Below are 20,745 nucleotides of genomic sequence, written 5' to 3' on the forward strand. Positions count from 1 at the left end.
CTGAAGCAGGAGAATCACTTGAGCCCAGGAGTTTGAGGCTGCAGTGAGTTATGATCACATGATCACACCACTGCACTCCAGCCTGGGCGACAGAGCCAGACCTTGTCTCCAGAAAAAAAAAAAAAAAGATGTCACACCACATTTTCAAACACAAACACCTTACCTAGCAGTCATTATCAAAAGCCTGTGCTAACTGGATTAAAATCAGAAACCTAACTGGTGGTTTAGGACAGAAACCTAGAAACTGTGCTATGGACTGAATGTTTGTGCCTTCCCAGAATTCATACACTGAAGCTTAGTCTCTAATGTTATGGTATTAGGATGTGGGGCCTTTGGGAGGTGATTAGGTCGCGAAGGTAGAGCCCTCATGAATGGGATTAGTGCCATTTTATGAGGGATCCCAGAGAGCTCCCTCACCCTTTCCCCATTATGTGAGGATACAAGAAGTTAGCAGTCTGCAAACTGTGAGAGCCCTCACCAGAACCCGATCATGCAGGCACCCTGATCTCAGACTCACAGCCTCTAGAACTAGGAGAAAGAAATTTCTGTTGATTTTAAGCTACCTGATCTATGGTATTTGTTGTAGCAGCTTCAGTTGACTAAGACAAATGGATTCAATTTTGTCTTAAGTTCTTGGTTTCCAGTAAACCAGAAGTAACTTGATAATGCAGTGCTGACTGCTGGGATTTTTCAGCCAGGTCCTCTCCAGCTCCCAGAAATGCTGGACTGACCATGTATTTTTAGGGACTCTCCTTGTTCCAGAGCCTGAAGTACTTTCTATTTTCATGATCTAGTCTTCATTCCTCTCACAATAACACAGAGAGAGGTCGCCAGGGTCTCTCTAAGAAGCACAAACCTGGCCTAGTACAGATGAGCTCATCAGTCACTCAGGGGCCTCTTCTTCCCCAGACTCCCCAGGAATCATAAGCTTCTAGGATGGGCTCCCCAGAGCACTTCCCTTCTTATTTACCAGGAAGAAGGTCTTAGAGGCTGCTTCCCCAGTCTTCTTTCAGGCCAAAAGCCTTACCTCTTGCCTCTGCTTCCATTTCTGCTAGGTTCTCTTATTCCATTCTGTACATGTCAGAAGCCGTCAGGAGCCTCAAGAGAAGAAGAAAGAGCCATGGTGAGTCGTTTTACATTTTCCAAATGAACAATGAATTCCTAAAAGAAAACCTCAACTTGCAGCCTTCCTGCCCCCAGGAACTCCTAGCAGAAGAGCCCAGGTCCCAACAAAATGCATGGCAGCTGCTGCCCAGCCTCTGAGAGAATTAAGAGGCATTAGAGCCCCACGTGGCCGCAGAACAACATCCTATCCAGCCATTCAACAGCCAGCAGGCTCCCCTTTTCATGATGCCCTTTCCGCTGTGCCCTAGGGGGCTCACCTCTTGCAGCCTTGACAGTGCAGTTCTTGCCAGGTCCCAGCAGGAACGAACTGGAAACCTCCTGGGTTTCCAGCAGCTGCTGTGCTTCTGAACTGACTCTTCCTTGGGGATGGCAGGCGCACTGCCTCCTTGTCTACAGCTGTGGGTTTAGACAAAGTGTATTAGGCTTCTCTTCTCCCCCGAGCCAGCAGGGTTTTAGCCCTACCCACTTAGGGGTCATTTCCACAAAATAAATATCCCCCCGGCTGATAAATCCCCCCATTCTTCCTTGATACGGGGTCTCTTCGGAAACACAACAGCCTAGGTTTCTTCCTCTTTCCCACCCAACCTGCTCACTCACTTCCATCTCACACTGCCACCCCCACCCCCAGCACAGCCACCAGAACCACCAGTCCTCAGCTTCAACTGAGCCCCTGGGCTACTTCAGCATGTTCTCCTCACATTTGTACTCACATACATCTTCCTACAAGTTCCCTCGCTCTTTCACGGGCTGAAGCTCTGACTCTCTCAGAGAACATTAGCTATTGGTCAGGAATATTGTGCAAAAGACTTCACTTAATTGGAAAAGTATTCATTCTTGGTGGTCCCCAATGCCCCCAGGCCCTCAGCCATAGGATGTGGCTCTCACCTGGACAGTAGACACCTTGCTTCAATTTTCACTCTTCACCCCTGGAAACCACCAGCTGTTGGGGGTGAAAGGAAACTCCATAGTACTATACTGAGGTGACGTTTCCACCACCAACCATCTGCTTGGGCCCCTCTTAATTCTCCACCGGAGACTGGGGCTGCCTTCCTCAGGGATCCCAGCTATCTCTCAACACCTCGTCTTCCTCCAAGACTGGAGTCTTCGTGGAGTTCTGAGGAATTCACTTTCCAAGCAAGAAGGTTTTGGGTCCTCATGTCATCTTCCTCCAAGACTGGAGTCTTCGTGGAGTTCTGAGGAATTCACTTTCCAAGCAAGAAGGTTTTGGGTCCTCATGTCATCTTTCTCCAAGACTGGCATCATCTCGGAATTCTCAGGAATTCACTTTCCAAGCAAGAAGGTTTTGGGTCTTCATGTCATCTTTCTCCAAGACTGGCATCATCTCGGAATTCTCAGGAATTCACTTTCCAAGCAAGAAGGTTTTGGGTCCTCATGTCATCTTCCTCCAAGACTGGCATCATCTCGGAATTCTGAGTAATTCACTTTCCAAGCAAGAAGGTCTTGGGTCCTTGTGTCTGGGGGACTCAATGCCCCCAGGAATCCTCCCTCCTCATCATGGGTTGCTCGTTGCAAGTGAAAGTCTCGTGCAGTAGGTTCCCTGTGCCTTCTTCTCTGGCCCTGACTTTGACAGGAGACCTCTTCTGGTGCCTTCTGGACCACCTGCTGCCTTACATCTGGGCTCCATACCAGAATCACCAGCATCCACTCAGAGGACACTGGGCAGCTATAACACTTGTTTTTTGCTGGGGCCAGTCCTAGTCCAGTAGGGTTTCCAGACACCCACAGCAGCTGCCCAGGCAGCAAATGTCAGTCAGTTGTAAACCAGCCGGGTAAGACTCACACTTTGGCTTCCCTACATGGACTTCATTTTGGGAGAAATTCCAGGATTTCAGACTCTCAGGGCCCATGGTCACTGAGCTCAATGTCCCCAACAGGTCACACCCTGCAGCTGCACCTCTAAGAGCTTGTGCTTCTGCCAAAACAATAAGCTTCTACTAGATGGGTCAGATCCGTTCTCTGACTTGATGCAATGGCCACTGTCCCTTCAGTCTGGCCCCTCAGCATCTGAGTCAGTGGGAATGCGATGGGCCCCATATGTAGAAGGAAGAACTGAAAGGAAGCACAGGAAGAACAGGAAGGAAGCAAAAGAAGGAAGGAAAGGAAGCCACCAGCCTCCTGCTGAGTCTTGATTAGGGCTCCTGGACAGATATTCTCCTCCTCCTGTTGCAAAAACTGTTGGAATTATCATAAAGCCTCTGAGCCCAAGCTTCCTCAAGTGTACAATGAGGATACTGGAGTCCGGAATCTCTGAGTGCTTCTCTGTGATGGACAGAACAATGCCCCGACAAAGATGCTCATGCCCTCCTCCCCAGAACCTGTGAATATGTCACGGTGCATGGCAAGGGGGGAATTAAAGTTGCCGGTGGAATTTAGGTTGCTAATAGGCTAACCCTAAGATGGGGAGATTAGCCTCGATTATCAGGGTGAGCTCACTGTCATCACAGGGACCCCTATAAGTGAGAGAGGGAGGCAAGAGAAGTAGAGTCAGAATTAGAGACGAATTTGCAGAAGCTGGCTTTTAAGATGGAGGAAGAGGCCATGAGCCGAAGGATGCAGGTGGCCCCTAGAAACAGGAAAAGGCAAGAAAAAGGTTCTCCTCTAGAGCCTCCTGAGGAGCACAGCCTTGCCAACACTTTGAACTTTGCCAGTAGTTTGAACTTCTGTCTTCCAGAACTGTGAGATAATAAATCTGTACTGTTTTAACTCATTCATTTTGTGGTAAATTTGTAACAGCCGCCGTAGGAAACTAATTCACCCTCATCCCTCACATTCACACCACAATCTCCTTCTTTTCACCGGCATTCCATCTCCTCTGCCTCCAAGTCACAGAGCCCCAGGTGCCACAATGGCTGTGGAGTTTGCGATGCAACCTCATTGCAAATATTTGTATGCTCGGAAGAAAAACACAAGTACAATGTCCTATATTTACGAGGACCTTACTACTCTTAAATCGCTGTCATTCAAAAACAAAACAATTTTTTTCAGCGTGTTCTTACATGCCCATTACTGAGCTGGTCCCTGGGGATGGAAAGACACATGGACCTCATTGTTTTCCTCCAGGAATTCACTTGGAAAAAGAAACACGGGAGACGCTGCCTAGAATCCTTGATGCCTCCGAAGTTAGACTGGAGTTGGATTAACCCGGCCTCTCTCTGTGGAAAAAGGAAATGGCTAGAAGAGTGACATCAATCAGCCACAACTGCTTCAGCCTCATAACGTCGGAGCAATGGTATCAGACTTGATGCAGAGACTACCCGGGCATATGTGGCTTTTTTTTTTTTTTATGTAGTGAAAAATTCCAAGTCACAGCCACAACACTGAACTATTAAAAGATCATTTCACGTTTTGGTTTGTATTAAATGCTCTTTGCACTTTGCTTTTGTTAGAGATGGCTGGAAAATTCTAGAAATAAGGAGTGCTAGAGAAGAATCACTGCTTAAGAGCAGGATCTCAAAGAATACATCCTTTGCCCTCTATGTCCTCTCCCCTTTCTGATTCTCAAAAAGACACTTCAAACTGATGGATAGTCTTTATGTAAATGAATGGGACAAACTCAAACGTGAGAGTTGATCCTTTTCTTTTTTTTTTTTTTTTTTTTTCCTCCAGATCCTGAGGAATTGCCATTAGGACCTGGAAACAAATATGTTGCGTGGAAGACTTACTGACAAAGGAACTTTTACTGAAGTCCTCCTCTAGTGCTGAACAGTGACTGCTGAAATGGCCAGACTGGCAACATATCAGGAGGCAAACTGGCATTCCTATTAGATGGAATGTCCAAGAAACCATACTTTTTTAATGGGGTTGAGGATTGCCTGCTTCTATAAGAAGATAGGTATTTTCTGTATCTAGCCAGGTGAGACCACACATTTAGAGTTATAAGACAGATTGACAAGATCAGAACTACAATTACAAGCTATCCACAAACTGTTGCAGAGGCAGACAATGTTTTCTGGATGCTTTCCTTAGCCTGAGTTTCTGAACCTACTACTATATGAAGGAGTACTGCCAAGACCTAGCCAAAAAACAAAAACAAAAAAGGCCCTGGTGGCTTCAAAGATTTTGACATTGAAAACTTGTCCCAGTACCTGAAACAGACAATGTCATGTGTCAGCAAGCTCAGCCTGGAGCCCACACCTTGGCCATCTACCCAGAATTCTCACCCCAGTTCTCTAAAACTCTACTCTTTCTTCTCGGGTGGACTACTTTTTGATCCCAAAGGGCAATGTTAATGGGGCTTTGATGCAACTGAGACATAGTCCAAAAAAAAAAAAAGGCTACAGAGTACACAACACAAGAAATCTTAGAGGACACCTACTTCCAGATAGAAGAACTAAGTTCCTCATGTGTCCCCATAGAGATGCAACATTTTAGAAGAGAGTTTGAAGACCCAGCTGCCAATGGTCAATCACTGTCACATCGGAGGAGCTAGCAAAAGACAGTACTAACAATTATGGGAATAAAAACTTCCTTGTTACTTTAAAGTTTTCAGATCATCTGTTAAAGCTGATAAGGCCATTGGCATCTATTCTGTTCATTGTACTCTGTCTCCTCTTTTACTTCCCTCCCAGTCCCTATCCTTTGCCAACTATATTGTTTACCAATTGTCTCCCAAGGGGGATGGGAGCAGTGGTTTCCCCCACATATATCTTTACAACTTTTCTTACAGCACCTCTTGGCATCCAGCCTCCAGAATTTGCTTCTCCTGCAGTGATTCTGCTAGTTCACTCTTCCTTGGAAAGACCACTGCCTTTGACTCTCAAAGTGGCAACAAATTTCTCCTTTCCCCCCATTTCATCTCAGCACAGGGCTCTCCATCAGCTTTAGAGGGAGCTGCAGGCATGGAGCAATTCAGCATGCTCACACCAGCAGCAGCATACAAAATCATTGACCATGAAGCCACCTGTTCCGAACACCATTGTCAAAACCAAGGACCCAAAGAAGTATAGCACACAGGCTTGCCCCTGGGTAAAATGGAAATGGAAAATGGAAATGTCACCAGTAGAGGACAGCCACACTACAGACTGAGGAATGGTGCACCGTGGGGGCTAGGGTTGGTCTGTGGAGAGACGTGAGCCCTTTGACATGGGCTGGCTAGAAACGTCCTCATGAACAAGGAAAGATATATGACACGGGTGTTTGAGAAAAAGAGCGTCTCAGCAATAGACAGAAGGAGGAAGGAGAAAAGAGCATCCACAGCATGTTCAACAACATAGAAGACCTTTCCCAGGGATGGTAGGGAGTGTGTAGGAGAAATGGAGAAATGGAATGTAGAAAAGATCATAGGGGCCAGACTATGGTGAGTCTCCTTAAGTTGAGCTAAAGAGATAAGACTTTATTCTGTTGGCAGTGGGGAGTCTTTGAAGGGCTTGAAAGCAGGGGTGGGGTGGTTCCACTACAGGAAGGTTAAAAAAAGTGACTCCCACAGGGTCCGTGGCATGGACAGGTAGAAAGAGGAGTCCGAAGGCAGAGAGACCGCAATGGGCTGAATGGTTGCCCGAAATAATTCATGTCCACCCAGCACCTCAGAATGTAACCTTATTTGGAAATGGAGTCTTTGCTAATGTTCCCACTTAACATGCGGTCATACCGGATTGGGGTAGACTCTGAATCCAGTGGCTGGTGTCTTCCTAAGAAGGGAAGACATGCAAAGAAGAAAAGAACGGAAGCCTCTTTCATAGGCTCCAGAAGGAACCAACCCTGCTGGCACCTTGATTTCAAACTTATGGCCTCCAGAACTGTGAGAGAATAAATTTTTGTTGTTTTAAGCCACCTAGTTTGTGGTCATCTTTCACAGCAGCCCTAGGGAATGAATGCAGAGGCTAATGAAGAATCCAGCTGGAGTGCAGGATGGGGAAATGTCACCTGGGCCCAAAACTATGCCTTGGATAAAACCGTATTTGAAAATCATAATCAACAGGAAATAATAGCTGGGGGACAAGCAAACTGTAAGAGCAAGGTATGGCTCTAAATTCACAGAGAGTGGACTGGAGCTGCTCATTTCACTCTGGTGCCAGCTCTCTAAGGTGAACGTCAAGGAAGCTTATGTTCCTTGTAGGTGCCCCTGAGGGGTAGGGCTGAAATTTGGATTCCCAAACTTGAGAGTCAGACTGGAAACAATCCAGGGAGACATCTTGCAACCCTAACCCAAAGACATGTGACTACGTATTGGAAGTCAAATTATCTTGTTTATTTCTCCTTTTTGTCCTACAGTTTTTAAGAAACTAAGTTGTCTAGAGACTAGCCCTGTCTACAGCAGTGCAGAAAAATCAAAGAGAAGGAGCTGGCCCTTGAGGCTGACGTGGTAAAAGCAGGAATTGTTTACAGAAACCTAAAGCGTAGGTGAACGTTGAGGGAATATCCTGCTCTTCCCAATGTCCAGGTTCACCCTTCAGTACAAACTTTCTAAAATCTGGCGTTTATGAATAAGGGAGCCCTTGGTGTCCCTTGCCCCAACTCTCAGCTGGTTGCACGAAAGCAGTCTTTATTCTCCCTTCCCCAAGCAGCACAGCCCAGTATCAGAGGACACAAGGACACAGGCTCCTACCCCAAGCCTGTGCACGGGGCAAACTCTAAGAGAGAGGCGCATTTTGATCACCCAAGAGCATTCACCACCAGCACCCCCAACCCTATTCCAGGAACCCCTTTTAGTGAACCAGTAAGTTGTCAGAAAAAGATCGCCATAGTCTCTTTGAGGGGGAAAAACAAAAATCCTGCGTGCGTGCCAGTGGTCCCTCGACCTCAGGTTCTGAATCGTTCATGGCCTTCTCGCTTCTCGTGGCCTGGGGCCCTCCCCCTTCCACCTGGGGGTTTCTGAAAAAATGAAGAATCCTGTCCCTGGGCTTTGTACCCACTGGCAGTGCAGCCACCTCAAGCCATGCTAGATTGTCTCCTCTGCTCTTCTCACAGGTCAGCCCTCCCTGGGGGCTCAGAGCTGACCTCCCTGGAGCCATCACCTACTCTCCTATGTTTCCCCAAGATGCTACTTGCACCCTTTAAAAGTGCAGTTCGCAATGAGGATTAGAGGCCCTCACATGCACCTTTCACCCACTAAGTTGGCACAGTTTGAGGAAGTGAATTTTAGTAACACAGGTGGAGGGCCTAGGTGGGGATACAAACATTCTCATGCATCGCTAGGGGATGTCAATCGATACAGCTTGTTTTGGAGGTAAAAATCTGATATTGGATTTTAGTTTGTCATACCTTCTGACCCAGAAATTCTGCTTCTAAAAATCTATTCTAACAAAATGAAGTATGTATGCAAAGATTTAGCCAGAAGGACATTCATCATAACCTTATGTATAATAGCAAAATAAAACAGTAACATCCAAATACTCAAGACAGAAAGCTATTTTACTAAATATTGGAGAGGGAGACCCTGTCTCAAAAAAAATAAAATTAAAAAATGAATAAATATCGGAACATTAATGCAATGGAATATGAACTAACTACTAAATTTGCTGCTTGTAAAGGAGTGTCAGTTGCCTCCAGGGAGCGAAAAAGAGTGAGCTCCAAGGCAAAAAATAAAAGGGGCAACCTTCCCCTGAACGCGCCTTTGCACCTGTTGGATTTCAAAGCATTTGAATCCCAGATACGAGATAGAGAGGTCAATAAAAGTTTAAAGGATGTTTTGGAAGAAGAGTAGCATCGACAAGAGAAAGGTATTCATGAACTATTAAGAGAAACAGATACGCTGCAAAATAATGCCCTGAGTGATACCATTTCTACTAAAACACAAAGCCGGAAGAAGTCCAAAAGGAAATTACTCTGAGGTTGAACAGGATATGTTTCTAATGGACGGAATTACAGAAGTTTTTTTTCTTCTTCTATGTATTTTTCTAACTTTGCTACAAGGAACATGCTGTGTTTCGAGGAGAAAGAGGAGTAACAAATTTCAAATGCTCTAGTCGCAAAATGTGAGCTCGGCACTTTCTCTCCTTCCTGTCTCAGACAAACTCTTATGAGGAATGGAGACACTCACTCTCTTCCACTTCCTCATCACCCCCACCCAACTCCACCCAAAAAACTGCCTCCTCAGCCTGCTGAAGTCTAGCTTCCACCCCCGCTTCTCCTGTCCCCCAAACTCGCCTACCAAATAGCACACCATCCCCCTGACCATTGCCAAAGCCACCAATGTTTCCAGTCCTCCTCTCACCGGCCTCTGTGCCACGTTTGTGTTCAGTGGATTTCACTAACATTAATTCAGCACCAAGCGTATGTCAAACATAGTGTTAGCCCTTAAGACTGGTCACTCCCCTCAGCAACCCGTTCATAGACTGGTGGGAGAGGAGAGAGTGGGTGAAGACCCCCAAAGCCTGTGAGGAACAGCCCTCTTATTCAGCAGCATCACACTCCCCAGCCCTCCAGCCCCAGCCTCCTCTGCCCCTGTCTTGCTTCTCCACCTGCCCCTTATAATCTATCCTTAAGAATATGTCCCTGCCTACTGTTCCCCTCACACTTCTGGCGCTATCTCATTGACTCTGGTTTAGGAAGCCTGTGAATGTTGATACCCAACCGCCCAGCCTGGCCAGGAGCAATGGACACCTCCACTTCCATCTCCCTTGAGGCCACAGAGACCGAATGTCATCAACACCCCTATCTCCCAACTCTGTTCCTTTTTTAGTTGGTGGCATCTACCCAAGGCCACCCAGAACCTGCAACCCCTTCCCTCCTCCCCACTAGCCCTCCTGCCCCTCTCCCACCCTCACTGGGGCTTTTCATCTCCTGCCTCATTCATTGCAGTGGCCACCCCTTGTGCCCCAACTCTTGACTTCACTTAGGTCTGTCTGTCCCCTGCACACTGCAGCCAGCAAGCTCCATCCAAAATGCCCATCTGGCCCTCTGGCTGTCCTTCTTCCCAGAAGAATTCACAGAATAAAATCCAGGCCCAACAAGCCTGTCATCCCTTGCCCATCATTCCTTCTGCAATCCTACCATCCACTGGTTTCCTCAATACTCAGTTCCCCCAGTGTCCTCACCCTTGCTATGTCACACATCAGTGCCTTCCCCACGCTGGGGTCCCCATACCCACCCCACCCCTGGATTCCCCCACATCCCACTCTTGGCATGACTTAAGCGCTCTCTTCATCAGGATTCAGCTCAGGCTCTCCATGCTCCAAAACCTTCCCAAGGACAGGGGCCCTGGATGGGGAGCCCTCCTCTGTGATCCTGTCACTGCCAGAACAGAGCCCTGTTACACTGAGGTGACAAATGCATGTGTGCTTTTTCTCCAAATCAACTACCCGCCCCTCTAGAGCAGCTGTTCTGGATAATAAACCCCTGTAGGCCCAGCTCTCAGCACAAGACCTGACTGCTACTATCAAAGGAGGAGCCAGCAGAACGTTGGCCCAGGCAGTGGAGCTATTTCTTGCGTCTGAAAGCATGGCAGGCCCAGTGGGAGCTGTTCATAGATGTTCCTTTGCCCCTCTAGTAGCTGAGGTCCCGGACACCCCAGTTTCCAGGGCTGCTCCCGTGTGTCCCTCTGCCTGTGGCTCAGCCAGACGCAGCAAGGAGCCCAGACCAGGCTCTACTTCTCTTCCCAGGGGCCCAGAGTTGATCTGCAAGGCCTTGGTCCACCAGGAGAGTGGGGCTGGGGGTCTTCTGGCAGGAGATCCCCTCCAAGCCTGCCCAAACCTAACATGGGGGGTTGGCGAGCAGAGCACCAGAAGGGCCCTGAGTCCTGAACCTTCATTCTTAAAAGGCCTTAAACCATAGGCTCATCTCCAGTGAGGTCCCACCTGGCCAGGGTATTTTTCTGTGTGCTAAAAAGCAGAGCTTCTTTCCACCTCTAAAATGGTCTCAAGAGCTGATACAGGAGAGGCGGCAACACTGGGAAGCCTGGGGATGTCAAAGGTGGGGCAGTCTTTCCTCCAGCTCCCCTCCCCGTCCCTCCCACCTCCCGCTGCAAGGCGTCAGGACAGCAGGGCCCAGCAACCCTGTGAAGCAGAGCCAGGAGCTGCCAGAGGCCCGGCCCGCCAGAGCGAGAAGGTGAGGTGTGCGCCTCAGCCTTGGAGACATTAGTCTCCTCTCCCTGTTGCCATGCAAAGATAAAAACATTTATTAAATCCAGCACCTAAATCCCCACACAGCCCTGCCCCGTCTACGCAGGCTGCATGCACTCAGCCACCTGCCTGGAAGGACACGAGAGCCACGGCAAAGGATGAGCAAGAGCAGCAGGAAAGAGAAGGGCCACGGGAGGGCCGATGTCCCCCAGCCACAGACCCCCTCTGCTGGGCCTGCCTGGGCTCCCCCATCAGGTTTTTCTTCAGCTAAGGCAGAAAGAGCCTCTGGAAAATGAGAAGCAGTGACCGGGGGCTCTCACACGCGACTGTAGCTGCCCTGAAACTCTCGCTGGGAATTAAGCTATTACGTTGATTCATCACATATTCACTGCGCATTTCTGGTATACTAGCTGCCAGGTCCCCACAGCGGGTCTGAATCCCAACAGCCTTGGAGCCTCATAGTCCACCTGGCTGCAGAACCTGGGCACCAACCGCTGAGAATCTTCAGGAGAGAAAATTCCGATGGCAGTTGAGAGCAACGGTGGAGCAGCGAAGCCCACAGGCAGCAGAGCACACAGACCTGGGAGGGGTGCAGAGGTGGCATCAGCGCTATGAGGGCGTGCAGGGGAAAGCTGATGGGAGGGAAAGGGTAAGCAGGGATCTGGGCTGGAGGCCTTCCACGAAGAAGGGGACAAAGTCAGGAAGGAGAAGATGAGGCCACCCGCTACCCAATGGCTCTAGAGGCAAATTCTGCCAGCCTGGGTGTCAGTTTGGAGGCTTCCCAGTGTTGAAAACTCACAGCCTTTGAGCTAACCACCTCTCTCCTACCCCAAAGGCAGGAGTTACGGCTGCCTCTGGTGCTGAACGGTGGACACTGTGAATCAAGACCAAATTCATGACAAACTCACACATTTTTTAAAGAAGCAAATCAGCAACTGCCAAGTCCAAAGGAGCTGGCCAAAGATAAGACCAAGGTGTGGGTGTGTAGAAGAGATGTCTGTGCACAGGTGTGCTTCCGCGTGGCCATCCAATTGTGGACCTGGTGATGGTGCACTGAGCCCCAGAGAGCCGGCCAAACATTTCCCATTCAGGATGCCTTTGGGATCTCAGTAATGCTTTGCAGTGCCCCTAAACTAAAAGAAATAACTAGTAGTTCTGTTAATACATAGTTAGGTCCAAACAACTCAACACCTGGTATCTGACAGATGCCACTGTTGCCACTTTGAAATTTTTTAAATATTCTTTGGCAGTTCTGTGAGCTTGCTGCAGTGTCCTAGCGACATATCAGTGCAAAATTTGAGAACCACAAACTGTGGATTAGGAACCCTGGTTGAGTACGGCACCCCTTACTCCCTACTACCAAAGTGAGAGATGGCAGACATGTTTGTCTCCAATTTTAATAGAGTAAAATTTGTTTAAAAGAGCCAATGGAGTTTCTGAGTTGCTTTATTTCTCCAGCTATATACTAACCAGCCTTCTCAGAAATCTTTGTCCATGAAGAATAATCTGACTCAAGTCCACGCTATGAAAATTGAATGATTGGGCTGGGCACAGTGGTTCATGCCTGTAATCCCAGCACTTTGGGAGGCCAAGACAGGCAGATCACCTGAGGTTGGGAGTTCGAGACCAGCCTGACCAACATGGAGAAATCCCGTCTCTACTAAAAATACAAAAATTAGCCAGGCATGGTGGCACATGCCTGTAATCCCAGCTACTCGGGATGCTGAGGCAGGAGAATCGCTTGAACCTGGGAGGCGGAGGTTGCCGTGAGCCGAGATCGCGTCATTGCACTCCAGCCTGGTCAACAAGAGTGAAACTCCGTCAAAAAAAAAAAAAAGAAAGTTGAATGATTGAAGGATGCTTCCAAGGGGTTCCGTTTTTTCCCCATAAACACAGAAGTTAAAGCTGCAAGATGCACCCCATTTTGTAGAAACAAATAGCAGTGAAGACCCATTTCAGATAGTTTCACTGAATCTCATCCAAGCCATCACTGTCCTCTATTCCGTGTCTCTGTTTCCATGCTTTCCCTGACAAGATTAGAACCTCGTAGAGGCCAAAGTTTCTGGTCTCAATTCTTCCCAGAGCCCCTCACCCAGGCACAGTGCCAGCTAATGAACAAGTGTTCAGCAAGTGCTTGCAGAAACAGTTGTTGACGACACACCCCCTAGCCAATACCCTCAACTGTTTCGAAATGGTCGCTAATGGGCAGTCCCTGCTGCTTAAGGGTGTGCTCAGAGATCATGGCAATGACAATAACAAGGTACAGATGGTCTTTGCTCTCTCATATGAGCACAGGAGTGAATCCCTGAGTTGGGATCATTTCTTGTTATTCCCAAATGGCAATAAGTAAACTGAAATTCAAAGCAGTTGAGTCTCAGGTCTGAGAAGTAGCCTAGACTATTGACTTAGCCCTAGCTCTAACGTCAGAATCCATAACTTTTCTTTGCCCAGTTAATTTTCCTCCCCTCTTGGTGGTGTATTGAAGGCCAGAGAGATGCAGGTAGCCCTGAGAGGGAGAGGGAGGAGAATGAGAGAACAAGGGATGGGGGAGGGAAAGGGAGAGGGCTGACCATCAGTGGGGATAAAAGGGATTTTGAAAGAAGCAAAGAATAATGAAGGCTTTAAAAGCTGGAGCTTCCCTTTAACAGGAGAATCCTAATTTCAGTTATTTCTGCATGCTGTCCACACCACAGGAACAGACACCTTTGAACAGCACTCTTCCTGGATTCCACAGTGATTAACAAGGACAAATCATTCTGAAATCTTTAGGAAAATCACCCCTCTAAATTAAGCATGTAGTATATTCCAGGCAGTGTGCTAGATACTCTGTAATTTCTTAGTTAAAAAAAAAAATGACATCTCCCTGTGTAGCACCCCTACCAGCCCAACTCAGGAATGGCTTCGGCAGTGCACCCCAGTAGTCAGTCAGTGCCCCGCCACCCAGCAGCACGCGGGAGCATCCTGTGTGTGTGCACACACATTCATATTCTTTCTCCTCTCTCAGCATTCTGGATGCTATTCTCAAATCCTCGGTGATTTGTGGAGCATCCCGGCGAGGAATGATAAAAAGCCTTGCACTCTTTTTCTCGAACAAGAAAAGAACTTGCAGCTATCAGAGGTGACTGTTTTGAGGCATCCAGCAGGGCCTGCCTCTCCCCAGACCCCCGTGCTTTCCCTAATGATCTTCCAGGAAGAGGGTCCCCAAACCCGGCCCCTCTCAGTCTTCCAGGGGCTCTTGGATTTCATCCTTTAGCAAGGGCAAGTACTCAGCCCCGACCTCAAACAGCACCACACCCCAGAAGACCGCTGACATTTGCTGACCAATTGCTGTTTTCTCATTGTACCTTAGCGCTATCCAGTTCTCCCAAGTTCTGCAGGGCTCTCTTTTAGCAATCTGCATGATTCAGAAGCTAACGTGAGGACCCAGAGCAGTGAAGAGCCATGGCATTTAGACAACCAGAATACGCATAGGGGCCTCTAAAGAAGGTTTCCCACAACAGCCCTTCCCACCCAAGGACCAATGAGGTGCTCGCCTAATTCTGGGAGGGGCCCAAAAGGGCTGTCAGGTCCAGGAGGCCAAAACGGGCCAGAGCCTCAGTTCTGACTTTTCTCCACATGGGCTTGCTTCTTTCTGGCTCCTCCAGGGCCAGATGATCCTATCAGCAACGACTTTGTCCAGGCTAATGTTAGTTGAACTTTCTTGACCACAAAATCACAGTAAGAAATACATTTAACAAACTTTGCATTGCCTCCCCACAGAGATATTTAGATATAATATAGGTATAGGCATAGGTATGGATAGATGTATAAACACTGGGAAAAAAATACTTACCCTTTTTGTGATACCCTGAGATTTTTGTTTCTAATCTATTGTTTTACAACGCTGGCAGTAAACCACTAAGTTGATTTCACAACCCACTAATGGTGTGCGACCCACGGGATGAAACTCTGCTGTATGAAATAGGTGGTGTTTTCTTTGGCCTTACACTCCAGAAACAGTTTATTCTCCAGGGATACTAAGGAAAGTTCCAAATTTGAACTGATCCAAGAGGCTCCTCTCCACCTACCATGACTTCCAGCAGGCTAGCTGCTCAGCTGCGTAGGGAGGTTTTGCTCCCAGAAAAGCCTGGGGGAGATCAGGCTTGGCATGCACAGGGCTGAGCCCACATCCCTTTTCATAGCTGTCCTCTCTGTATGTGTGCCTAGTACTCTTCCATCCACTTACTCTCTCTCCTTGTGGTTTACAAGATTAAGGAGTGAATGTCAGCTGAGCTGAGAAGAGAATGGGCATGGAGAAGATGGCCCACAAGAAAGAAAGGGAAGGTTGAGTGCTGCTGTGTGGAGCTGGCACTGCCCCTGGGGACAGTGCCAGCCAGCCACTGCAACCTGCACAGACCTGGGCACCAGCCTTTGCCCACCTCTCCCCTGCCAGGCAGAGGGCCCCATCGTCTTTCAGATCCCACTCTTCTTTTCTCCACTCAGAAAACCTTTACCTAGCAGGGACCATCCCTGGCCCTGAGATTCAAGTGGAAGGTGGGTTGTCACCCACACCTCCAAATGGCTGGGGTCTGGGGACACTTGAGATGGCATTTGAGGAGGGTGAGATCCTGGGAATCACTTGAGGAGGGAGTCTTTTAGTTTGATCAAAGAAACTTCCTGTCCTCTGGCCCTCCCCACATCCTCGCCACCCCCTGGGTGAGCAGAATAGGAGAGAATACGAGGACCTGAAGGCAGGTACACACCCGCACACACGTTCTTTGCTCCACCCTTCTCTGGATGATGAAAGTTGCTCTGTGTTGGCTTCAGGCATTCACTTAGCTTAAACGGATGATATTTGTTGTGTTGGGACATGATTTCCAGCACTGCCTGCTTCCTCACTGACCTGCAGCCAGCTCATCTGGCCCCTAGACTTGTCCTCGAAGCCTGTCTTGGTGCCACCAACATTCTGCACAGCGATCGTGATTCCCACTCAGGCTGCTCTGGGGCTGGGGCTGGGTTGCTATTCCCTGTGGATGAGTACAAAGAGCTTCCCTTCTCCCTCAAGAATACGAGGCGCCACTTCTCAGCTGTCTTCTTTCCTCTCTCCGTTTCTCCCCGCTCACTTCATCTCAGCCCAGGTTTCTTTCCATCCAAAGTGGACATTGTTTTTGAGTATGCGGCCCTCCAGTTGAAGGTTATAATTCTCGGGGGTCATAGGAGAATCTTAAGCCCACAAGCCAGCAGCAAGCACCCCGTCTTCAGGCCCTTTGTGCAAAGCTGAGGCTTCAGGGAACCCCAAAACGCAATCCATGCCCTCAAGGAATTTACAGTGTCTTTGGAAAAAAGCACACATCTAGGCACACATACAAGGCAGCAAGAGGAAACTAACCCGTTTGTAAGCTCTGTATAGAAGGCCTGGTAGGTAGGAGCATCTTCAGCTTCAGTCCAGGGGAGGGACCCCCAATTATGGAGAGGAAGTTAAGTTGGAATCTGAATGAAATCTGATTCTCAATGGGAGAACACCTTACCTAGCAGGTCAAAGGAGGTGGGGGTGCACTCGAAGTGTTTTGAAACAATTGAGTCAGTTTTTAGGCACGGAATTGGAAGGTGTGCAGAAGAAAGTGGGGTACAGAGCAGGAGGGAGCAGAGGCCTCGGAGGGTCTGGTCCTCCACCTCAGGTCACAGAGTTAGGACTTGTGGGCAACGGGAAGCTGTGGGAGGTTCTGTGAGCTGGGGAGCCCCAGGTGCTCCACGGTGAGGGGAGAATGGAAAGGACAAGAAGGCTGGAGCCTGGAAACAGGGAGGCCAGTCAGGAATCTGTGCAGACACCCCAGTGCCTGGCCTCCCACATCTGGCTGATCTGAAGGCCATGACATGAGAGTGCATGTGTGGGTGGACAACCCCCTGCAGAGGCTGGGGGAAGGATGTGTTGAGTGTGCTGGGGTCAAAGGTGACATTCAAGTTTCTGGTTTGGGAGAACTGGGCCCCATGACACAGTGAGGGTCAGACATTATTTGAGAGCACAGTCAAAAGAAATCCTTTGCTGGAGCCCTGGGCCACGGCATCATAGGAAAATTCTTCATCCTTGACGGACTAGCACAGAAATCCCACCCAAGGGATGAATCTGCGTCTTTACTTATTTTTTCCTCCTCTCAACTCTTCCTCCTCTCTTCGGGCATCACAGAACTTGCCTCTGGAGCTCGGGCATCATTCTGCACTGCAAAATACTATTATTTCTCTCAGTTGACAGATTTGCAAGCAACCACCCCACATGCCTAGTGGCTTAGGCAGAGGTGGATCCACGCCTGACACAGCGGGGTCCGGTAGCTCACGGGGCACAGGGGAGGGGTGCTGCCTGGAGCCCCACTGGGCCCTGAACTGACCTGTCCTTGGGAAACAGCAAGGCCATTTCTCTTTCTTTCTGTAAGTATCAGCAGGAAGCCCCGCAGCTTCACTTCCTTGTGCTTCAAGCTGTCCTCCTTGATCAGCAGGTTGCTGAGAGCAACAGGGGCCTCTGCAACAAAGTGTGTTATGCTCTGGAATGAGGCCAATCCTATTTCCCCATGGTCTGATCTTCTGCCTATTCTTGTTCCTCTCAACACACAAAACAAAGTCTTCTTTTGCTTAGAGATCAAGGAACCACTCTTGGTGATCAGGTTTTCCTCTGAGGTGTCATTTCTAATCACACTGAACGGCGGAAGGTCCTTGGGTTTCTTTCCTGCTTTGTGTCTGCTGCATCTCAAAGCCCTCTGCCTCGGCCTCTGCCTCTGCCTCTGCCTCTGGAATAGCGTTTGCGGTGGGCACTTGGGACTTCTCTCCCAGCATTCTGGACCCCGGTACCGCCTATGTGGGAGAGCAGGCTTTGTGGCAGTCAGCAAGGGTGGAAGCAGGTAGGGGCTGCTCCAAGCGATGACCTGAGAGGGGAAGTCCAGCCCAACCTCAGGGGGCTCTCCCCGCAGCCCAGCACATGTTCATTGGAGGGTAAAGTATTCTGTAGTAAGTCCTGCTGTCTTTCCTGCTGTACTTTGGCCTTAAGGCAACCCTCAGGTCTCCAAAGATAAGCTGCCCTCTGGTGATACTGGGTCTCAAGTCCTTCATGCCTAGGACTTCAGGGTTAAAATCTTCCTTTGCTCCATCAGGGGCTGGCAGGCAGGGCAAGCAGCCCTAGCCACAGAAGTCACCTTAGGCTGAGCCCGACTAGTCTCAGGGATCACCACCCCAGGCTACACCAGCTGTGAATGCTCACTAGACCTAGCCTCATAAAGGCAGGGCAAAAAAAAAAAAAAACTAAAAAAGCTCACATCCCCCTCACCCCACCCCCTGCCCTGGCCACAGTCGTCTCAGATCTAAAATGAGGTCTTTGGACTCCAGTGGGCTGTACATGACCCTCCAGCACTAGCAGTCCCACATTTTCCGGGGCCCTGTCAGCTGTTCCTTCTTCACCCCAATTCAATTTGTCCTGCCTCCTAAATATCAAGAAGGCAAGGAGGAGGCCACACAAAGAAGCCCAGCTCCATGTCCTGATGATCGCATCAAAATTGTGGTCACGTTTGCCAGAATAGAGGCTACGCGATGGCGCTAGAAGCCCTCCCACTCTGAGAGCACTTTTCATTCCCTGAACTTCAATTGAATGCATCTGGTGGGTACCTAGTACCCGCCCAGTGGATGCAACGTGAACACACCCACCCCCAGACACTCACAGCTCCGTAGAAGGAACAGGCTCTAAATTAGGTAGCCTTCACTGAAGAACTGGGGCCAGACCCAAGCCCCCGTGCTCTCCCACAGTAGCATGGGATGAAGGATTTTAAATCCACCGTGGGGCAAGGAAGGTTATGATGTTCCTCCTTGTTCAACTTGATAGTGTCTACACCCCGTTTGCTTTTATTTTATGCTTTGGAGCTTTCTCTGTTTTTGTTGTTGCTATTGTTTGAGGGTTTTTGTTTGCTTGTTTGTTTTGCTGTTTTTGGTGTGGAGGTGAATGGAATCTTTTGATTTTATGAAACTTTTAAAAATATGGCTGATGTACACTTATTCTTCCTTCCTGGAACTGAGTTCAGGGGATTAGCCACCCCAGTCCATTTCCTGATGGGCACGTGGGATCCCAGCTCCAGGTGAAAGGGGCCGCCTTATCTGAGCAGCCCTTTCCTGGGGGTAGAGATGACGGGGCTCTCTGCACTGTGGAAACTGGGGGGAGACCTGAGAGACAGTGGCAGAAATGTCCACCCATTGGGGCGAGCGTCCACTCCAGGCTCTCCTAAGAAAGTGTTCATTTCTCCTTTTTTCTTTGCCCTCCTCCTCTGCAGCCAGCTTCCCTCCCAACAGAATACCAACCCAACTTTTTGGGCGACATTTTTAAGCCACAGCAACTGCTCATCTCACTCACCCTAACCTTCCTGCAGCCTGGGAGACCCTCACCTTTCTTCCTTTCTATCCACCTGCCCCAGTCATCTTGACAAAGAAGGCATAGAAACACTGGAGTCTAAAATGAACATGATATGTGTCAGCTGGAGGACCAGTGTGGCAGCTCTTCCCACAGATGGACTTTTAACTTTGAGCATGTACCAGCCTGAGCAGCCCAATGACCTGAAATATAATGGCCTCTCACAGCTCCCAGACATCACCTCACCAGCTGCTGTGGTCAGGATCTCTGTCCTTCCGCTGTGAGGTGAACCAGCCCCTCTTCCTGCCTGGTCCCAACCTTTGATGCCATATCCCTCCCAACCTTGCAACCTAAAAGGCTGACAGGTGGTTCTTTCCCCAAAATCTTACACACATTGACACACACTTCAATCTCTTGTGCTAACGCACAAGGATAAAGTGATGAGCAAACAGACAGGATCCCTGTCCTCAGGAAACTAATAGTCTGGAGGGATGAGACAGACATTAATCAAGTAATCACCCAAAGCGGTATTAATTATGATAAGTGCTGGGAGGAAAATGGCCATGGTGATCTGAGATATTCCAGATCTCTAGAAGAAACTAGAGAAAGGGGTTCCAGAAAATTCTAGTTCTCTCTTTTCCAGCTCAACGTGATTCCTCAACAGCTGTGCTGGTTGGTGAATGATGGTTTCTTCCCAGCTGCCTTCCAAAACGTGAGATAATGGGGATCTCCTGCAAGTAACATTCAGGTTTACTCCATCCAAAAGCAGCCTTTAGGGTTGGGATGGTAACTGGGGCTTCCTGTGTCCCAAGACCACTTCAAGGTCCCACATCTGTGGCCTCCAGGCTAATGGGAAACGGAGCAACCACATGACAAGAACATCCAACAACCTTGCAAATGCAGAAAGCTTGGGTCCCTCGATTTTTATTCCATTTTTGGCCCTTCTCTGCCCTACATTTCTATGGCTTATTTTTGAAAAGGCCTAGCTGACTTTGACCCTAATTCTAAAAACTTTACTCACATTTTACCTGCCCCTGGCCCTTTACTAAGCTGGCTTGTGTCTTCTTCCCAGGCCTTCCTCTCTAAGTAGGAGGTGCTCAGAAATCCCTCCAGAGAGTTGAGGTCCAAAATGGTGTCCAATTTACAGCTTGTACACCCCTGTGACTGTACAACTAGAATTATTCCTACCTAATCTAAGGTTAATTTAGAACAAGAAGGCAATGCTCCCTGGGGTGGATCTAA

At 48.8% G+C, this 20,745-nt stretch overlaps 1 long non-coding RNA gene across 4 annotated transcripts in view; it reads right to left on the minus strand.

Annotated features, from left to right (window-relative positions):
• The window catches only part of LOC103785801 (uncharacterized), a 42,171-nt gene that overhangs the window by 1,368 nt on the left and 20,058 nt on the right, over positions 1-20,745 (minus strand). For 3 of the 4 annotated variants that reach the window (XR_008621034.2, XR_010110079.1, XR_010110080.1), the window contains 3 exons: positions 2,011-3,195; positions 1,383-1,521; positions 1,028-1,098 (listed from right to left, as the gene is read on the minus strand). This is a non-coding gene — a long non-coding RNA (uncharacterized LOC103785801). Of the gene's footprint in view, positions 1-1,027; positions 1,099-1,382; positions 1,522-2,010; positions 19,206-20,745 lie in introns of those variants that run through there. The other variant, XR_611493.6, reaches the window with a different exon arrangement.

Source organism: Pan paniscus, chromosome 16, assembly GCF_029289425.2.
Source record: "Pan paniscus chromosome 16, NHGRI_mPanPan1-v2.0_pri, whole genome shotgun sequence".
Lineage (NCBI taxonomy): Eukaryota > Metazoa > Chordata > Mammalia > Primates > Hominidae > Pan > Pan paniscus.